This window comes from Sorex fumeus, unplaced genomic scaffold, assembly GCF_029834395.1.
Source record: "Sorex fumeus unplaced genomic scaffold, SorFum_2.1 ptg000055l, whole genome shotgun sequence".
In the NCBI taxonomy this organism is placed as follows: Eukaryota; Metazoa; Chordata; class Mammalia; order Eulipotyphla; family Soricidae; genus Sorex; species Sorex fumeus.
In genome coordinates this window covers 13,839,763-13,856,474 of record NW_026606112.1, presented here as the reverse complement: position 1 = coordinate 13,856,474, position 16,712 = coordinate 13,839,763, and positions in this window count along the sequence as shown.

Sequence of the window (16,712 nt, the reverse complement as noted above, 5' to 3'; positions counted from 1 at the left end):
TAACTTTTTTTTTCACAGATTGGCAGGAAATCTCTGCGGATTAGCATTGGTCCCCAGACTGACAATTGGAAATACTAATAGAGAAGGAATGGACTGTTTGTATCATTTTACACAAAATAGACATTCAAGAAGTTTAAATTAAAAAAACTAATATGCTTGTATGATGAATCTAAGCCCCATACAAGTAAGCAAGTCACTCCCACAGACTGACAATTTAGCTGAAATATTCCCAGTCTTTCCTACCAAAGAGTATAAAACATTGAACCTACAGACACAATCTCCTTCAGCTCCATTCTATGAATATTTTTTATGACTATCATCAGACAAGGTCAGACAAGGTCAGACCTGAACACCTGAAGTACCTGCCGTCAGTACTCATCAATATACTGGCCCGGCACTTCACTTGCTATCTGTCTGAATGCAAGGTTCCGTCCCAATGGAAAACCAGCAGGACCGTACTACTGTTCAAGAAGGGAGACATCCATTACATTGGCAACTATCGCCCTATCTGCCTATTGTCTGTCATCTACAAGTTGTTCATTAGAGTCATCCTAAATAGAATTGGCAGAACACTAGATGAAGGACAACCATGCGAGCAAGCCGGATTCCGCAAAGGATTCAGCACCATCGACCATATCCACACCATAACCAGGCTCATGGAGTTTTCTCGGGAGTTCAAGATGCCGCTCTGTCTAACGTCCATTGATTTAAAGGCCTTTGATTCTGTTGAGACAGAAGCTGTCATTGAAGCCCTAGCCAATCAGGGCATTCAAGCTCAATACATCAAGATCCTCCATGAACTGTATTGCGGATTCACTACCAGGATCTTACCATTCTACAAAGAAGTAATCATCGATGTCAAGAGAGGGGTTCTGCAGGGTGATACCATTTCACCGAAACTCTTCAGTGCCACCCTCGAGAACATCATGCGACAACTGGAATGGGATGGAATGGGAGTGAAGATAGATGGTCGGCAACTACACCACCTCCACTTTGCTGATGACATTGTTTTAATAACACCAAACATCAGCCAAGCGACACAAATGCTGGCCAACTTTGACCATGAGTGTGGAAAGGTAGGACTACAGCTGAATCTTACGAAGACAATGTTTATGAGAAACAGCCTCGTTCCTGACGCCCCATTTGCTCTCAATGGAACAACCATCTCTGAATGCAACAGCTATGTATACCTAGGTCGAGAAGTCAACATGACAAATGACCTGGCACCCGAGTTGCGCCGGAGGAAGAGAGTGGCTTGGAACGCCTTCAAGAGCATCGAAAAAATAGCTAAGAGGATGAAGAACCTTCGGCTCCAGGCACATCTCTTTGACTCCACTGTTCTTCCTGCATTATCATATGCCTCAGAGACCTGGGCCCTACACATACAGGATGAGAACGCTATTTGGGTCTCCCAAAGAGGAATTGAAAGAGCTATGCTTGGAATATCAGGTTTCACTCAAATGAGAGAAAGAATCCAGAGTTCCGACATCCGTTGACGATCAAGAATCAGGGATGCTGTCTCATTTGCCAAGGTGTCAAAAATCAAATGGGCTGGTCACGTAATGAGATTTAAAGATGACCGCTGGACTAGAGCTGTTACTGACTGGATTCCACAGGATGTCAAAAGACCGTGTGGCCGCCCCCCTACCAGATGGTCATACTTCTTCATCAAGATCATGAACGATTGGTTTGAGGTTCTTCATGTTCCTAGAGCAAACAGATGCCATTGGGCTACACTAACACACGACAGGGACAAATGGAGATGTTACTGGCGCATTCTCGAGCAAATCGACAATTAACGGGAAGTCAAATGATCAAGTGATCGTCACCGTGCCTTTATTTTTTAATGCACCAAACTGATAAATGTTTCTTATTTCCAGACTATAACCACATTTTTATGGGTATGCAGACTAATCTCAACAATCTCTTACTGTACAAAAATAAACAAAAAAAGGGGAAAAAAAACAAAAACCTTTTTTCCCCTGCTACTCTACTGAAACACACTGAAATAATTTTCCAATTATATAAAGTTATATTGAAAGATATGTCCTCAAACTTTCTGAACTTTCCAATAGCAGTATATAACTTTCTCGAAGAATCCAAATAGCTTGGACCATACCTAAAAATAATTTTCTTAGAAATATCAGAAATTGCCACTTAATTAAGATGTCATGTTCTTTAATATTGAATCAACATTTTAATAGTTTAAAATCAAATTAGTGCCCATAGCTATCTGTGGAATTGAAACTGAAATGCCCATAGTTATCAGAAGACATGATTAAAAATTTTCCAAAGAATTTAAATTAAAAAAATCATTTTTCTCAGCTCTACTTAAAGTTTTTGCACTTCTTTATCAGAGATCCACAAAGAAAATATTTATTAGCATGTCAATACTAAATAAGAGTCTAGGCAGAAACTTGATGTTCTAATTTAACCCTTTAAATTTTTCATCCTAACAAGGACTTTTAATACTGTTACAACATATACCATAAACTACTAACATACTCATGCTTCTATGCGTCATACAAGCTAACAGATGCTAAGCAATTTAATTTATTCCTTATTCCATCTCAAACATCTGGCATAGTGCATAGCATATATTTTTACTGAGGTAAAAATCCATGGGGCAAAGGAAAATGACACTTACTTGGAATGAGACCAATATGTCATAAACTTTCTTTCCTAAACTCTCATTTGTATCATTTGGCATGGATATTAATATGATCCCTCATGTTATTGAATTTTAAAAATTATTTCTTAAGGGTTTTTGTTTGTTTGTTTGTTTCTATTTCTAACACATTGATTAAAAATATCATCATAGATAGAATGGTAGCAGTAGAAAGAGCAACCCAGAGAGGTGCAATAAATTAACTTTAATTTTAGTCTAAGGAACAATAGCCCTTAAGTTCTTGCTGAAGGAATATTAACTGCTAGTTTAGGGTATAGGGTGGAACATATTATCTCCTGAGACAAAAATCTACTTTCAACAACTCTCTATAATGGGTCGATTTAAGTTAGTCAATATTAAGCTGGTCATATATTAAGTATGCAAAATTGAAGTATTTAACACAAATATCAGTAGAAAAATCTCTGATTTAAAAATGTCTAGATTGACCGGAGCAATAGCATAGCAGGGAGGGCATTTGCCTTTCACCAGGCTGAGCTGGGTTCAATGGCATTCCATATGGTCCCCCTAGCATTGCCAGGGGTAATTCCTGAGTGCAGAGCCAAGAGTAACCCCTGAGCATTGCTGGATGTGACCCCAAAACAAAAATTAAATAAAAATAAAAATGTCTAGATAATAAAAAAATATTCAATGAATACCATCCTATGAGTTTCTTGAAAAGGTAGCACTGGTTAATGAAAGGGAGAAATCATAAATTTTACCAGAAACATTTTATTTATTTATTTATTTTTTAAATTTTTATTAGTGAGACACCATGAGGTACAGTTGTAGTTGTAGACATCCAAATTTTGTGTTTGAGTTTTAATTATACAATGATCAAATACCCATCCCTCCACCAGTGTCCATTTCCCAACGCCACGGATCCCAGTATCCCTCCCACCCACTATACCCCCCATCGCACCCTACCTCTGTGGCAAAGGCATTCCCTTCTGTTTTCTCTCTCCATTTGGGTCTTGTGGTTTGCAAAAGAGGCATTGAGTGGTAATCATGTTTGGTCTATAGTCTACTTTCAGCATGCTTCTCCCATCCTGGTAGGATCTTCCCAGCACCCTTTATTTGGTGCTCCCTTTTCTATCTGAGCTGTCTTTTCCCCTAGCATGTGTGGCTGGCCTCCAAGCCATGGAGCAAAATTCCTGGTACTAATCGCGGCCATTCTTAGGTTTAGTTTCCTATTTTGTTACTTTATGTTCCCCAGATGAATGCAATCTTTCTATGTCTAACCCTCTCTTTTTGACTCATTTCGCTTAACATGATACTTTCCATGTAGTAACACTTGTATGTAAATTTCATGACTTCATCTTTTCTAACAGCTATATAGTACTCCATTGTGTAAATGTACCAAAGTTTCTTTAACCAATCATCTGTTCTCGGGCACTCAGGTTTTTTCCAGATTCTAGCTATTGTAAACAGTGCTGCAATGAACACACAAGTGCAGATGTCACTTCGACTATACTTTTTTGCCTTTCCGGGGTATATTCCCAGAAGTGGTATTGCTGGGTCAAATGGGAGCTCTACTTCTAATTTTTTGAGAATCGGCCATACTGTTTTCCAAAAGGGCTGGACCAGTCGGCATTCCCACCAGCAGTGAAGGAGGGGCCCCTTTCTCACCACATCCACGCCAACACCAGTTGCTTTTATTCTTGTGGATATTGGCCAGTCTCTGTACCACAAACATTTTAGCTATTTTAATATAATTTTTATTTTAGTTTTGTGTGTGTGGCTCATCATGCTATTGCTACCTTATTAATTTGACAAAATTATTCATCTATTGGTATAAAATATTGAAAAAATTAACACTATGATAACATCCTCAAATCCCTTGAATACTGTGGTTAAGCAAAACACCAAGCATATTCTTAAAATGTTATGCTTTATGAATTCCCATAAGAGAACTGCATTTAATTTAATGGAAATCTTCGTTAAAACTATGCTCTCTACATGAAAGCAGTATTTGACACATTAGTGTATGTATAGTCCATTATCAAACCTAAATACTTCCATTAGATAAAAGACCTAAAATGATTATGAAAAATGTTCTCTTTCTTCCAGAGTATTCTAAATCAAACACTCAGTAGTACAATATGTTTTGGGTTAATTAGTTTAATCCAGTTTTAATTAAGTTCATGTTTCCATGCCAACAAATGGTTTCTAAATTGTTGAAATCTTGATGTTTCCGAATATGACTAAAATTAATTACCTAAGAGCATTTGACTCCATTTTTTGGAAACATGTAGGACAACTTTAGCATCACTAAAGCAATGATTTTAATATTTGCAACAAATCATGATAAAGAATTGCAAGGAAAACTAAATTACTTTCATATTCCAAATTATGTGCTTATACATTATCTAATGTACAACTACTCAGAATGTATGTGTTACAAAAAATTAAGAATACAGTGAAATACTAACATAGGCATATGTGCTCCAACTAGATATCAATCCCAAATGATCCTCAGTTTTGGACAAAATGTCTTTTCTTGATTCAATTATATTATGGCTATACATTCAGATTGAATAGTTAGTTAAACCAACAATCAAATGGTGGCATAACCTTAATCATAAGTTTCAATTATTTCACAGATATTCTTGGAAAAGAGAATGACAAATAGGCTTATACATGTTTAGACATAGCAACATTTAAGAAGTTTATATACATTAAAATTCCTATTTTCATATCTGTAGTTCCTTTCTTGTACTATCAACCATAACCCTGACCATGACCAGGGAAATGAAGGCCATGGCATTAGTAAGGAGGGTTGGCATGTGCCTTTCATGCAGTATATTAAAGTTAGATCTCTGGTGCCTCATATAATCCTTGGAGCACCGCCAGAAGTGATCCCTGAGTTAGAGACAGAAGTAAGCCCTGAGCACTGACAAGAGTAGCCCCCCTCCCCCCCCCCCCCCCCACACACACAAGCACACCACAGGAAGGGAAATCAGTCATGCATAGGGTGAAATTTGTAAAACCAAAAGCTCAGAAACAGGAAACCCAGCCAGCAGAGATTTAGAACTTTGATTCAGGCTTTTATCTGAGTGTTGCTAGTTTACTGAGAGATGGAAATTGACTGGTTCTGAAAGTGCACGGACTGCTGATACTTTAACAAGTGGCTGTTTCTGCCAAGAAAAGCCTAAAACTAAGAGAGGACAGCCCTTACTTCCTGCTGCTTTTCTTTCAGTCTCCTCTATTCCTCTGTTTGGCAGAATCTAGTAAGATGCTATTCAACAAAGTACTGCAATGCGTGTAGTGTCACAGACCCTCACATTGATGGCAGATATTTAAAAAAAAAAAAGGAAGGGTAAATTTGAAAATAGAATAGGTAAATAATTAGTCTGCCATAGCATAGCGGGTAGGGCGTTTGCCTTGCATGCATCTGACCCGGGTTCGATTCCTCCGCCCTTCTCGGAGAGCCCGGCAAGCTAATGAGAGTATGTCACCCACTCAGCAAAGCCTGGCAAGGTATCTGTGACATATTCAATATGCCAAAAACAGTAACAACAAGTCTCACAATGGAGACATTACTGGGCCTGCCCGAGCAAATTCATGAACAACAGGAGGACAGTGACAGTGACCATTATATTTTATCTTTTCAGATTCTCCTGTTCTCTTTGATTTCAAAAAGTTTTTTTTAAATTCTTCCTAGAGTTTTCTCCATTATTTTAAAGCTATAAGTTCCTGTTAAATTTTCACTTTACAGCAAAGTACCAGATCATTGTGAACAAATCATTATTAAGTGAATCACTTCTCAGTGTCATCAGATGATCTTATATATATTTGTGTTTAAGTTTTATTCCATCTTGGGACCACTGGCATTGTAATATTATCAAATACTGCTAGAAGAATACTTTATGCCTTGCTCTTCTAATTAACCGAGTGTAGAGAAAGATGGTTCATAGAGTATACAATAATTAAATATCAACTTTTCAGAAATCTTATATAATAAAACTGTTGAATGATAACTATAGATAAGACTATAGTTTTTCTCACTGATTTAACTGAGCATGTGATGGTGATAAATTGTGTGTATTCATTTTTTTTTTCAGTTGGAATAACTGCTTAATTCATGGACTGCTATTACTTCAGAGCTGTAACTGCATAATTCATGGATTGCTATTCCTGAGAAGAAAGAAAAGATATAACAATTCTGTAACACATTAAGAAGACAGATACACGTAGAGTTCTGTAGTTAGGGAGAGGGACTACATAAAACCTTAATGATCATTCATTGAAGCAACTGACCGAGAGTTACTTAACTGAGGGGAGAGGGAGTGTGCTGGGGAAGATGAAGGTTTCTGGTAAAACTTGGCCAAGCAGGACAGGTGATTCAATTCCCTGGGCACAGTAATCAGATGTTGCTGAGCTCAGTATTGGGGACCCCCAGGATGATTACTGTTGGTACTCTGATCCGTGATGCTGGTGGAGATGAAGGTCACATTGAGAGATTGAACCAAGGTTGTATGCTCTATTCTTTTGTGCTGTCTCCTGACCCTAGCTGAATTTCAATTTAGGACTCTTTTACTGTCTTATTTAGTGTTTAAAATAACTTTGATATGTGGCCTGTTTTATCAGTACAAAGCCATAGACTCGCTGTATCTCTTTCACTCTAGATGGCTGCTGGAGATAGAGCCCAGCAAAATAAATTGTGAACACAATGCAATGCAAGAATCTACCTATCTTGGTTTATTACAAGCAACACATAGGAATAAGCATGTTGATGTAGGAATAACCCTTCAATTTTATTGTAGATGATTCTTTTTTAAAATAGAAATTTGACACTACTGGGTTCTTGAAGAATTAAGTGATATATATATATGTATATATATATCAGAAAGAAAGAAAATAATGAACTTCAAAATAGTGTCTTTCCTGGATATTTCTTTATATACAGTATAAATAAGATGTTCTGAAAGGAAAAAATCTTGACACTGTTTTCTTGTAAGCTTAATAAAGAATATATGAGTTGTTTGGGGAGAAAAATAAACTTTAATATTATATATCTCATGCACATATCTGTAAATCATGTGCTGTAGCAGTGATATTAGCTTGTATAGTATGATGATGAATTTTTAGGAAAAAGGAGGATTTTTCTTTTTTTTTTTTTGTCCCTGGGGGGAGCATATTGCTTCTGCAATGCAACTTTTAAACCCTAGAATGGAGTAAGTCACAGTTTGGCACTTACCTTGGATCACTAATAAAGCGTGTTCATAAGAAAAGCTAAGATTAATGTGCTTACTTAAGAGAAGCTTCTCAGCTGCAGCAAACTTGAATATTAATAAAGCTTCTTCTTTGCTCTCTTCACTAGAATATGTTTCTCGAATACTTTATTCCAATGGAAATGTAAATCACATCCTGATTGGTTGAGACAACTAGAAAGCAAAGGGCCATTGATTTCAATGGAAGTGTTGCCATAAAGTCCACAAAAATAGGACACTGAACTTTGAGAGGAACTTATATGTGACCACCTTAGGAATAAGCTGACACATGCTTACAGTAGCATTCATAGTCAAAAATAGAGTCAGATCAGCATTAAACTAAGCAAAATCACTTCAGTGAAAAAAGAATAAATAACACTGTCTTTAAAGCACGATGACCTTTGGGAATCATGGGTTTAGTGAATTGCTTCAGATCACAGACACTTTGAAATAATGAATTATGAAATTTAATTTAAAAATACCAGTATCTGCAGAATTAGGAAAAAGGAAAAACTCATACATAGTGTACTGCGATTTCCTTTTATGGATTGTGTCAAAATATTTGAATTTAATTGCTGACAAAAGGAAGTTATATTTAAATTTAGCAACTGACTTGTTATTATCATATAAAAAAACTCAACAAACGGTGGCATCTATTTACTGAGAAAAATATTTTAAAGAATTTATTGAACATGACACTTTAATTGAGGAAAAGTTTCTTTCTAGTTCTCCATAAAGTAGGCAAGAGATAACAATTACAAGGATTTTATATATCTGCAAGAGGTAAAGACATTGACTTAATAATAAAAACATAATGGTGAAAATGACCGTAAAATAAATTATCCATCTTTGATTTAAACCAGCTTTTGCCAAAATGTTCTCCAAAGATTACCAGTCCTTAAAACTATGCATAGCATTCACACACATGCTTACACAAGTTTTAAGGTTTGTTTTACAGCTCTCTTCCTTCCATCCTCTTCTTTCCTTACTCCTTTGTATTTTTATTGTCTTCTTTATGTTAAACACTAATATTTTTAGAAGGACTCTGATTTTCACTTTCACATTCACACCAGCATTGAGTTATGTAGTTTCCACAAATGTTGACTTTTTTTTCTAGTTAAAATATTGGTAATTCTATTGTGTGGTGGTACCTAATTGTGTTAACTTTTATTTTACTAATTGCTCTTGATGTTCAGTATATCTTTTAGTGCGTACTTAATTTGTGTATATTAACTTCATGCCATTTATAGATTTTGTTTAGATTTTTTGATGCTTACTGTTAAGATTAGAAGATTCTTTATATTTTCTATATATTTTCTATATATTGTGAAAAACATGGAGTCTAAAAATATTTCCTTTTTACAAAAAAATTCTTTTCAGCATCTGCCAGAGAATATTTTGAAATTTCATAGGAACCAATTTATGAGTATTTTAAATTTTTATGGGTTATACATTAGGTATTAAACCAAACTACCTTAGGACTGACTCTAGATACTAAATAGTATTTCTTATGCTATTTTATGAAGTTTCATAACTTTGTATTTTACATTTAGAAACTTTAACTTTTAGTTGATTCTAATACTAAGTGTGATATTAAAGATAATTCCTTTTTAAATATTCAAGTTTAATTAATCAGATATCACATTATGAAAGAACTATTCCTCCTTTTAATTGATTTTGCATCTCAGTCAAAAATCAGATGTATTGAAAATATCAGATATACTGGATCCAATAAAAATATATATATATTTTTGTAGGTTCGTTGCTCTGTTTCTTTCTGTTAATTAGCACATTGATTTCTTTTTCAATATTGTATTCTGAAAATTATTGTAGCTCTCTTGTAAATCTTAAAATTGATTAGATTCGAACTTTTGACTTATTCTTCACTAGATAGTTTTTTGTATTTTAATATTTTGCATTTCCATGCAAACTTTATATTGTTTTTCCTGTGTCTACAAATAATCTCCCTAGTTACAAACAAAATTATTTTAAAGCACAGATACATTTTTAGAAAATTGACATTTCATCTTTTTTTTTTCCTGACTCTGGACTCAAGAGCTACTCCTGGAGCTGCTTAGGGAACCATATGGGGGCCTAGGGATCAAACATGGGTACACTGCATTGAAAGCAAATGTACTCTCTTAGGCTCTGAAAATTGACATTTGTTATGTTGGATTTTCCCTTTTATGACAATGGTCATGGTCGCAGTCCTCCCATTGTTCATTGATTTGCTCGAGCGGGCCCAGTAACATCTCCATTGTGAGACTTGTTGTTACTGTGTTTGGCATATTTAAATATGTCACGGGTAGCTTGCCAGACTTTGGCGTGCAGGCGAGATACTCTCGGTAGTTTGCTGGGCTCTCCGAGAGGGGCGGAGAAATTGAACCCAGCTTGGCCGGGCCGGCTGCACACAAGGCAAACTCCTTACCGCTGTGCTATTGTTCCAGCCCTATGACAACACTATATCTCTTTATTTACATTTTCTTTGATTTTGTTTTGTGGATTATTTTAATCTTTAAACTACTAATCTCTACCCTTTTTGTCAAGCACATACCTATATATTTCATTTTCTTTAGAATGATTGTAAATGTTTCTGTTTTAATTTTACTTTTTTTATGCCTGAGGTTACTAATTTGAATTTATTTAGTATACTGTAAATTTTCTAAGTTCATTTACTACTTTTTGGTTTTCTGTTTTAGATTAATTTGAATATGTACACATATGTCATCTGTAAACAGAGACAGGTCAGTCATTTCTAATTTGAGTTTCTTGTGCTTCCTTTGCTTGCCTTAATGTAGTGGCTAGAACTTCCAGTACCATATGTCTTAAAAAAAAAAAAAAAAACAAAGAAAGAGAGAGAAGAAAAAAAAGAAAAAGAGAAAAGAAGAAAGAGGTACACAAAAATCCAGCACATATGTAGTATGTTTGCTATTTATGCTATTTTGCTAAATAGCATATTTTCTAAAAACTGTTAGCATTTTTGAGTGATGCAAATAAAAGATAAATGTATTCTGCATTCAATAAATCTGTTACTGTCACTGTCACTGTCCTCCCATTGTTCATCAATTTACTCAAGTGGGCCCAGTAACGTCTCCATTGTGAGACTTGTTGTTACTGTGTTTGGCATACTGAATATGTCAAGGGTAGCTTGCCAGGCTTTGCCATGTGGGCGTGATACTCTCAGTAGCTTGCCGGGCTCTCCAAGAGGGGCAAAGGAATCAAACTTGGATTGGCCATGCTGGCTGCTTGCATGGCAAATGCCCTACCTGCTGCGCTATTGCTCCAGCCCTCAATAAATCTAAGTTCTTTAAACCTGCAAATCAAGCTTAGTAATTATTTAAACATGTTTTTAATTGTGTGTGTATGTGTGTACACACAAAATCCTAAAAGTCGGATAAAACTTTCATATCTAAGCAAAAAATGGAAGGCAGAGAGTTCAGTTGGATATTTCCCTCTGGTTCGACATTTCACCATTCTTTTCTAGTCTTCGTTCCTAAACTGTGATGGGTTTTGCAAGTGTCTATGTAAATACTCCAAACGACATGTCAAGTTCAGTTACAACCCCACATAAACCACTTTTTAGGCACTATTAGTCATCTAGCTACTGGTTGAATCATAGCAGCTTGACAGATAGACTTGGGGATACTGTTCAAGATGCTTGGGCCCACATGACTACTTGGATTAGTATGCGCGATCAGGGATACGCTGGGTAGCCATGCAAGGTCCTGAGTATCTGGGACAAGAAATGGAGACACAAAGATGCTGAGTAGGCATGATCTTTAGATTCTTTGTGTGCTAACTTTGTGGAGTGGGGGTAGATGATTAGAATAGGGCCTAAGTGAGACTACATCTAGTAATATGGAACTTTCTTCTTCCTGTCTATATCAAAGTACCCCTCTACCTTCCTAAGGAATGTATTTCATCAGTGAGTAGACTCTTGATTTTGATATACTAAAGAGTTCTAAATGAAGCCAGAACATAGAGTTTAATTTATTTAAGAAGTTATATTTGTCACTATCTTCTTTGGTGGAATGTGGGCAAGTTTTGTCGCTGTTTCCAGTGGGAATAGTACAGATCCGTTGAGTTCTCTAAACCACCTGGAGTGTAGTGTTACAGTGACATTTACTTTTTTCTAATTTGCTCTTAGTGTGCCACTCAACTTTTTCTGTTCTCAAAGGACATCCCTGCCTTTCAAATTGGCTGTTTTCTTGATCCATTATCAAAGACTAACATTAGACAACACAGAAAATGATATGATGTTGCATTTCAAAGCAACAGCTGTACTGTCTTCAATAGTACATTATTAAAAGTCTTTTGGTTGTGTAGCACATTTTGATTTTTAGGGAATGACACCAATTTTTCCCCAATTCCAATATTTTTAATAAGCAGTTCTGTTCATTCTCTAATGTCTTTGTCAGAGGGGACAGAGATACAGTATTTTTTTTAAGTTTCTGTTTGTTTCAATTAAGGAGGTGATCATTATTTTGGGTAGTCTAACATTTTTAATAAATCGGATTAGGGAAAAACTTGACTCAGAAAGAAGCTTACTTGGTAATCATTTTGAAAGGGATTGATAATTACACCATATTGATAAACCTCATCTGTTGCAACAACAGATGCATTTTTACAAGAAAATCCAGACCATAAATTAACTTCACTTCCCTTTTGTACTTTTTATCCCATCATCTTGTGTATTTCAGAATGTGTAGAGATAAATAATCTTCTTCAAACAAAGGAAAGAACAGTAGATTCTAATCTGATGCTTGTCATCCAACCCACTCAGATTGGACAAGTAACTTGAAACCACACAATTCATTCTTCTGAATCCATCATCACGTCTGTGCTGTTTTCTCAATGGGAAAGATGAGTTGATTTCTATTTCCTGATGCCTTTTAAACTTGATTGTCAGTGCACAAAACAAATTAGTTTTAATGAGGATGTTCATGTGAGCACACAGAAATAGAATGACAGGAGCAGTATATGGAGGTTTTTCAATAAGTGTATTGATAGAGTTTCGCCAAAGGAATATTCAGATAATTAGGGTGATTAAACAATGATGAGCATTCCACTTATTACTTTATTCTATTTCAGCATGTCTAATGAGTGTATTAATGAAAAGCGTAGTGTCTTTAAAATAATGAGGCCCTTTCTTCATCAGTGCTGAATTTTATGCTGATGAAAGTGAAAGCTAGTCACCTTTGAAAAGATGATAAAATGTAGACCTCACATATATTGGAAATATGTTCCTTAGTGGAAATCTCTTAAATGAGTTATACTTCACTGAAATAGGTAACATTTTTAGCAAGCTTATTATTCTAGTATATATTTTGAACCAAATAGCAATGAATGACATTTGTAAAGATAATTATTATATTTTGAGAGTTTTGATGAAATTTTATGAGTACTTCGCTATTTTATTTTGAAAACTAATTTATTTTTTTATTATTGGGCTTTGGCCCACACCTGGGCTAAGGCTTAATCTGTGTTAAGAGATCACTCCTGGGGGTCTGGAGGGGTGCCACGTTCAAACTCTGCTAATTTTATGCAAAGCAAGTATCCTGCCTGCTACTATTTCTTCAAACCCAGACTTTTCAAATTTTATACATATTCTAAGTGAAAGTACAAAATAAATTGCCAAATAAGACTAATTGATTATTAGTTGAATCACAATGAGATATGGTTACAAATTTATTCATGATTGGATTTCAACCATATAATGTTCCAAGACCCATCCCAGTGTACAATTCCCACCACCAAAGTCCCCAATTTCCCTCTTGCCTCCCCTCCCTCTCTCTCTCTCTCTCTCTCTCTCTCTCTCTCTCTCTCTCTCTCTCTCTTTCTCTCTCTCTTTCTCTCCTTTTATTTTTAGGCATTGTGGTTTGCAATACATGTACTGAAAGGTTACAAAGTGTATTTCATTACATACTTTCAACATTCAGTTCCTGTCCAAAGTGATCATTTCCAACTATTATTGTCATTCTTGTCCCTTCTCTTTCCTAACTACCCTTTGCACCTCACACACTGTGACGAGTTTCCAGCCATTAGCCCCTGGTTTCCCTGGTCTTGGATATTAATTCATTCTATTTTTATATCCCACAAATAAATACAGTCATTCGATATCTGTTTTCTTCTTCTGACTCATTTCACTCAGCATGATACTCTCCATGTCCAACCATTTACAAGTAAATTTCATACTTTCATTTTTCCTAACAGATGGGAAGTATTCCATGAGAAGATATGCCATAGTTTCTTTAACCAGTCATCTGTATTCTGACATTTGGTTTGTTTCCAGGTTCTGACTATTGTGAACAACAAAGATAGACACACGGATGGGAGTGGTGCTGTGTGTTTTCGGGCCCCCAGGGTATAATCCCAGAAGAGGTATTGCTGGGTCAAATAGAACCTCAACTTCTAGTTTTTTCGAGAATGTCTTATTGTTTTCCAAAAATGGCTGCATCAGTGAGCATTCCCATCTGTAATGAATGAGAATCCTTTTCTTCCTGCACCCGTGCTAGCATTGGTTGTTCTTGTTCTTTGATGTGTGCCAGTCACTATAGTATGAAATGATATCTCATTTTTTGTTTTGATATGTAACTCCCTGGTGATTAGTAATTTCGAGCAGTTTTCATATGCCTTTTGGCCGTTTTTAGTTTCTTCTTCAAGAAAGTTTCTGTTCTTCTTCTCCCAATTTTTTGATGTCATTGGACTTGTTTTCTTGTAAAGTTCTACCAGTGCCTTGTATACCTTTGATTATAACATGGTATTGGGTAAATAGTTTTTCCCATTCCACACACTGGCTTTGTATCTTGGATACCATTTCTTTTTAGATGCAGAAGCTTAGATTAATTTAGTACCATTTGTTTATCTTTGCTTCTTCTTGCTTGGTCAGTGGTGTTTCATCCTTGAAGATGCTTTTATCTTCAATATCATGGAGAATTTTGCCTATATTTTCTTGCTATAAATGCTATTTTAAAAATAACCTTTATATTGGTTTGTCCCTGAGGCCAGGACAGTAAGCCATTAGGGCATCTGCCTTACACATGTCTTATTCAGGCTCAATTCCCATCACCTCATATTAAATTATTACCTGCCAAAAATAATTGTGCCAAAACATATTGTCTCCCATAAATGGTCATGATGAGATTGCCTGAGATTAAATCAATTATGCATCTAAGCTATAAATATCATTTTCTGGAATCTTTTCATTAGACATTTAATTTATATATTTTGATTATTTGAAAATTGGTTATTGTTAGGCAAAAATACAGAAATGGGGTACAAAATTTGGATATTTTTCCATAAAATGTTACTAAACTGTATTTTAAATATTTTTATTTAGTGTGAAATAAGCATGTGGCTGACCTGGCCGACCCAGGTTAGATTCCTCTGACCCTCTGGGAGAGCCTGGCAAGCTACTGAGAGTATTCCTCCCGCACGGCAAAGCCTGGCAAGCTCCCCGTGATATATTTCATATGCCAAACACAGTAACAACAAGTCTCACAATGGAGATGTTACTGGGACCACTCGAGCACATTGACGAACAATGGGAGGACAGTGCTACAGTGCTACAGTGGAATAAGCATATAAATATATAATATAAAAATAAACTGTAAATTATAATAGAAAGAATTCAGTTAAGTGACAAATGCCCATCAATGAATGTTTTAGATTATTTTTCAGTATAAGTTGGGATAAGAGATATCTTAATTTTCTGAAAAAGAATTTCTAACGCTACTAGCAATAACAAATCTTTTGGTGAAAGTCCTAGAGGGTGACGTGGGGTAAGAGACTTTACTGAATGTGCTATGCCTGTCTAAATTTCAGCAGGCAAAGTAATGCAACAAGTGATTATTTTTGCATCCAGATGGTGCCACCTAGAATGGAGAATATTAAAATGACTCTTGGAAAATGTAGTAGTTGATTGCAGAACTCTAACATGGACAGTAACATGGATATCATCTTCCTATTTCAGTTATTTATGTATTCTCTCTTCTGAGATAAAAAGTGAACTAATACTATTGAGATCCTAGGGGAGTAAATGTTATTTCAAGCTATCACTAAATAAGAGATAAGAAAATGTATTTTGCCTTTTTACCAGAATGATTTAATTTTAGAGAAAAGTAATTTTAACAACTCTGTGTCATTCTAAATGCTGCTTGAGTCTCTTGTAGGTAAAAATCTTCATGTTTCATTCCTTCGATATGATGGCAGAGGGAAGAAAAAGTAAAATAGCATACTGACCTCTACCACTTTACCATTGCCCTGTAATTGCCCTCAGTCTATTTTTCCTCTGGGAAAAATCTTCCAGTAATACACAATCCCTTTGTTCAATTCTAAGTAGTGATTTATTCTTGGAGTCACTGCAACTTGCTCACAATTCTTTATGGTTCTTAGCTAATATACTTAGCAAAACTCAAAATGTTTTACTAAAATGTTTTCAGGTTAATTATTATTTTTGACTCAATCTTTTGTTGATCCAAGTCCAATGTATAGAAGTATGAGGGTCACAATATTAAAATGTAAATGAAACATCAAAAATGATAAAACTGCTTCAATCTTCAATAGGAAAACACACTATTTTGTCTTAGATGAGAACAAAAATTTTTTCATTTAATAAATATTATTTTTCCATATAGTGTTGGCTTAATCTCCCCCATCTATTATTTTAATGAAACAGAATTTACTAACAAGACTTTTTCCTGGTCCTTTGTAAAATATTGTAGATATGGAGCAAATTTAAACTTAAAATACTAGGTTCTATTTGTTTTTCATTTTTCTAAATTTTATTTTATTTTTAAAAAGCTGTTCACAATAGTTCATTACAGATAATATTC